The sequence below is a fragment of the Cryptomeria japonica genome, chromosome 4, assembly GCF_030272615.1.
Source record: "Cryptomeria japonica chromosome 4, Sugi_1.0, whole genome shotgun sequence".
Taxonomy (NCBI): domain Eukaryota; kingdom Viridiplantae; phylum Streptophyta; class Pinopsida; order Cupressales; family Cupressaceae; genus Cryptomeria; species Cryptomeria japonica.
This window is the reverse complement of record NC_081408.1, coordinates 471,845,954-471,852,348: the sequence shown is the minus strand read 5'-3', so window position 1 is coordinate 471,852,348 and position 6,395 is coordinate 471,845,954.

The following is a 6,395-nucleotide window of genomic DNA, read 5'->3' as shown; positions in this document are numbered from 1 at the left end:
TGCATACTGATTTGTGTGGTCCTATGAAAACTAGAAGTGTGCAGGGTGATAGGTACTTCATGATTCTCACTGATGACTGCTCAAGAATGATGTGGGTCACATTCTTGAAAGACAAGTCTGAAGCCTTTATGAAGTTCAAAGCTTTTGGAGCATTAGTGGAGAAGGAAAGCGGTAAAAGGATCAAGTGTCTCAGAACTGATCAAGGAGGGGAATTCACTTCCGGTGAATTCAACAAGTATTGTGAAGAATTTGGCATCAAAAGGCAACTGTCTGCCCCCCGAACTCCACAGCAGAATGGCCTAGCAGAGAGGAATAACCGGACTGTGGTTGAAGAAGCTAGAACCATGTTGATTCAAGGAAAGGTAGCTCACACCTTTTGGAGAGAAGCGGTGAGCACTGCATTCTACACTATGAACTGGGTACTCATCAAGAAAGGTAAGGACAAAACTCCTTATGAGTATTGGACTGGTAAGACACCTATGGTTAGCTACTTTAGGGTATTTGGCAGCAAATGTTACATCAAGAGGAGTGAACATCAGGGCAAATTTGAAGCTAAATGCGATGAGGGAATATTCCTAAGATATTCCACCAAGAGTAAAGCTCTCAAGTGTTACAACAATAGGACTCAGAGAATTATGGAGAGTGTCAATGTAAGAGTTGATGAATCCTCTGAGAAAACTAAGGAAACTGGCAGTGAGCAAGCTGTAAATGAACCGGTTGCAACCTTCTGGGAACTGGTTGTCAGTCAACCAAGTACCAGTAATAGTGTTCCTGAACCGCTGAATGCTGATACCGATGAAGATGAGGATGAAGAGGAAAAGCAAGAAGAACCTGTCAAGACCATTCCTCGGTATGTCAAGCTGAATCATGATCCTAAGCCAATCATAGGAGATAAAGATGTAGGAATCCTTACAAGAAGAAAGATCAGAGAAAACTCATGTATGATCTCTGAACTTGAGCCTAAATAATTCAAAGAGGCTCATAAAGATGAAGATTGGATCAAGGCAATGGAAGAGGAACTTGACCAGATAGAGAAAAATGGTACATGGTCCTTGGTACCCAGACCAGATCATAAAAATGTCATTGGCTCCAAATGGCTGTTCAGAAACAAGCCGAATGAGGATGGCACAGTGATTAGGAATAAAGCTAGATTGGTGTGCAAAGGATATGCTCAAGAAGAAGGAGAAGATTATGGAGAAACCTTTGCTCCTGTAGCCAGATTGGAAGGAGTTCATATGCTTCTTGCATATGCAGCTTTTAAAGGATTCAAGGTATATCAAATGGATGTAAAATCTGCATTCCTAAATGGTATCCTTGAAGAGGAGGTGTATATTGAGCAACCAGATGGGTTTGCCCTATCCGAAGACTATGACATGGTATGTAGGCTACATAAAGCCTTATATGGTCTAAAGCAAGCACTTAGGGCATGGTATGAGCGCCTACATTCCCATCTTGTGAAGATTGGATTTGAAAGAACAAGTGAAGATAGCAATATCTACTTGAAGTCTGAAGGAGATCAAACCCTGATCTGTGAGGTTTTTGTTGATGACATTATCTTTGGTGGAGATGACAAGATGAGTCATGAGTTTGCTGATGAGATGAAGAAAGAGTTTGAGATGTCACTCATAGGGGAGATTAAGTTCTTCATTGGACTACAGATCCAGCAGATGAAAGATGGAATCTTTATCACTCAGTCCAAATATGTCAAAGAGGTGTTGAAGACCTTTGGCATGGAAGATAGCAAACCAGTTGGTACACCAATGGTGACCGGTTGCAAATTGACAAAAGAGGATGATTCTACACTGGTTGATGAGAAGGAATACCGATCAATGATTGGTAAGTTGCATTATGTAGTGCATAGAAAACCGGATATTGCACATGCAGTTGGCATTACTACAAGGTTCCAGAAAAGTCCAAGAGAATCCCACTTGATTGCAGTCAAGCGGATTCTTAGGTATCTGAAGGGAACAATTGACTATGGATTGTGGTACCCATACAGCAATGATTTCAATCTGAAAGTGTCCACAGATGCTGATTGGGCAGGTAATGTGGATGACCAGAAAAGCACAACCGGTGGTGCATTCTTTCTCGATAGTAGACTGGTCTCATGGATGAGTAAAAAGCAGAGTTGTATCTCTCAGTCTACAGCAGAAGCGGAGTATGTTGCAGCTTTCATGAACTGCACTCAGACAATTTGGATGAAGCATGTACTAGAAGGCTTCAAAATCCCTGTATCTGAACTGGTAAGTATATTCTGTGAAAACACAAGTGCTATCAATATCTCAAAGAATTCGGTTTTACATTCTAGAACCAAGCATTTTGAGCTTAAGTATCATTTCTTGAGGGAAAAGGTTCAGAATAAAAAGATTGCACTGGAACATGTTTCCAGTAAGGAGCAGTTAGCAGAGATATTCACCAAGCCTCTCCCAAAGACTACATTTGTGCATTTAAGAGGTGAATTGGGGGTACGGCCCCTTCAAGAGGTGAACTAAAGATATATTCTCCACATCAGTCATGTATTGCATAGTCAAATCTTTCTTCAGGATTGATGTGTTGAAGGATGCTACTCCTCAGGGGGGGCAACATAATGGAATAGGGATGCTTGTGCCTCCACTTTGGCATTGTTGTCAAAGGGGGAGAAGGAGTGAAGTGGAAAAGATATCTGCAAAAAATGGGAGAGAAGTTGTGAAGCGGAGAGATATCTTTGTATATTGCCATCAATGCCAAAGGGGGAGATTGTTGGCATTATGTGAACCGGTATAAGGACATAATGATATTGTATGTTGTCATTGATGTCAATATGTGATATGTGAGAAGAGAGAACCGGCATATGTGTGTGTGATATGAAGTGAACCGACATATGTGATATGTGAGAAGAGAGAACCAGCATATGTGTGAACTAGTATATATGCCAAAGTGAAGTGGTACATTTGTTCAAGATGAACTGGCATGCAGTTATGGGAACCGGCACATGGAAGCACTGTATGACTACCGGTTGGTAGGTAGTTTCCACTTCAAGATTTCCAGTTGGAGTACCTCAAGCCTGTGTGACTCAATCGGTGATCTTTGTGTGATGAGTTAGAAGTATAACGGAGAACAGATCATGTTGCCACGTAAGCTCTGTGCACGTGAAGGATTTTGCATAAAGAAGGCTATTCCTATCTACCTCAGGAATGTGCAAAGTTTTATCAAATGGTGATAACGCGTGATGGGTTATCAACCACCATGAAATCATGGATAATGGACGATGGAGAATGTCTTGAGATCGATTCAAGATTGTTGCATTTAATGCAGTATGATTCAACGGTCAAGATTGAACCGCTTGAATTGCTTAACCTAACAGGTTTAGGGTTTAGGGTTTTTGCTACCGACCTGTCTATTTCCTATAAGGTCTATGTTGTGTTTCTTTCTAAGTTTGTTGGCAAAAGTTGTGTGTGTGTATCCAAGGGAAGTGATATGTGATTCTTGCCAGAGAAAAGGAGATAAGAGATACCTGCAAATTGAATGTGCAGAAGGTGAAGAGGAGCCAAAATGGATCTGCATTAGCATTGGGTGTTGTTACTAGATCATTGTAATTCATGTTGATCTTTAACCACTTCAACAGTTGTGAAATCCCTTAACAGGGTAGCCTTAACTGGCTTGATACAAATCCCCTAACAGGGTAGCTTTAACCAGCTTGATTCAAATCCCCTAACAAGGTAACTCAAAGTTAATGAGTTCTGGGAAGCTATAGAGCTCTGGAGATCCTTTAGCTATTGAGTTCTTGAAATCCTCTAACAAGGTAACCCTAACCAAGTATTGTAGCCATCCCTTAACCGGGTGATCCCTAATAGGATCGGTTCCTAGCAGAACCTATTGTAATGTCTTTAACCGGGCAAGGCTCCTAACAGAGCGGACTTCTAAAGAGTTCAAAATCAGCTTGTGGGTATTCATCCCCACCGTGGTTTTTCCCAGTTGGGTTTCCACGTGAAAAATATGTGTGTCATGTGTGATGCTTTTATCTTGTGATGCTTTGTTACTATCTGTTGAGCATATGATGGTTCTGTGTTTTATGCCTGTCTATAAAACATATTGAACTAACTGCTATGAAGATCTGATGATAGTTTACTTGTTCATGCATGAGGGTGTAATGGTACTATAGTATTGAGCTAAGAGGAAAACTTAGTGAGTGACCGGTTTATGATTGTTTTAGTTGTTCTGGGTCTTGCCAGTTACACTCTATTTCAACCAGTATCCCTATTTGCCAGTCATTTGGAGTATTTGTTGTCAAACCAGTTTTGGATTGTATTTGTGTTTGTACTAATTCACCCCCCCCCTCTCAGTATCGGTTTGGTACTATTTATTCATCATTGAGTTATAGAAATAGTAGATATCACCGAGCACGATCCCACTGAAACCATACAACCTGGTGAGGATGTCATGGATACCGAGAAATAGGAACAGGAAATGATAGAAGGGAATGCTTATGACAAACTAGTATCAAGTGAGTCAGTTTTGGAACAAGTCAAGTCATATCCTTCGATAAGTCGACATGTTTCAACCGAGAAACCTCAAGATACTAAACAAGGAAAAGAGGGTCAACAGTCTACCAAAGGAGAAGCTACTTCTCAGGCCACCAGGGAACAGACTTCTCAAGCCCCTACAAGTACTGACAATGTTACAACTGAGACCCAGAGCAAGGATTCGCCAGAGGCTACATCTGAGGCTAAAGAAACTGACAAAAGTGTTGCCTCTACTGAGCAACCTACCGAGGATGCACAAGCCTCCCAAGCCATTGTATTAGCTCAACCGGTGAAAGCCTCTTCCTCTGAAGAAAAGAAAATGAAAAAGCATAGTTTCAAGTTAGATTTGTCAAAACCAATTGTGTTGCCGAATGTAGACATATCCAAATTAAAAGGGCAAGAACTTATTGAATTCGGTGAACTATGCAAAGCCAAAGCAGAACAAGAGAAACAAATGGCTATTCAAAAGAAAAACAAAGTACTTTAGAAGGTCAAAGCACTATTAACAGATATGCTACCTGAAGCTACAGTGACAAAAGATGCAGCCATCCATATTCAACTGGATGAACTGCTCACTAAAATAGAAGCATCTGGAGTAGATGCATCTGAATACTTGAGCAAATTGAAGGACAAAGAGCTCACTACAAAAATGATTGAAGAGGTACAGAAAGCCATTGCTATTGGCAAAGTAAAACTTGTCAAATTTATTGTTAAGTTGTCCCCTCAACTCAAGAACATTATTTATTTATTTCAGAAACTCTGTACATTTTCTTTATTCATTAAAGATATCAAGAATAAAATAGAAGTGATTGAGAAAGAGATCACCGATCTCTCCAATAAATTGACCACTGAGCCAAATTCTATTCAGAATTTCTATACCAAGTTACAAATGCTCATGGCTCAACAATTGGAACTTAGGAATGAAGAGCACAAAATAAGGATGGACATTATGACTCTTCAAACCCTATTTATTCCACACTTGTCCTCTGTTCAAGAACAGATCAACAAGGCTACCTCCTTATCCACTCAACCAGAGGGAAGCACTTTAGATGGACTGATTTCACTGTTAGTTGATATTACAGCTCAGAATTCACTCATGGATAGTGTCAATGATGCACTCTCCGCCACTCTCACTAATGCAAGAACAAAGTATAAATCCATTTTTGAACAGTTGCCTCCTCTGAATGGTAACTAGTTTTGTTGTTTGTCAAAAAGGGGGAGTATAGTGTATACAAGAGGAGTATACCGAGCAGATCAGCATGTTTGAGTATACAGATAATTTTGATAGGGGGAGCAATGAACCGAGTAATGAACCGAGCAGTGAACCAAGCAGGGAATATAGAATATTGATCACATCGTATGCATAATCAGAGTTATGTACAGTATATTGATAAGGGGAGTATATCTGAGTATACTATTTTATTTGACAATTGTATATACTGACAGTTTAGTCAAATTTTGTAAGTGTATATATTTTTTTTGAGTTATGACTTTGAAAGAAGTTTTGTCAAACATTTCAAAACTAATGTCAAAAGGGGAGATTGTTACTATTTACTAAGTTGTCATTAGTTTGATGTCCAAAGTCATGCTATATACTCTAGTTGGTTATTACTACCGAAATATTAAGTCGGTAAGCACAGAGCAGTCGGTTATAGAAGAAAAGAGTCACAAAGCTTAGTATACACCGAGTTGTTTACCGAGTAACATTCTATGACTACCAAGCAGCAAAGATGGTATACCGAGTTGATACACACCAATTGAAACGTGTTACCAGATTCATTTAACCTAGACACATATGGGAAATGTGTTACAAAGATCGAGGAACAAGGAATTGTTAACACATTGGAAATTGCACTTAAGATTTTGTATGATTTTGAGGTCATCTATCCAATG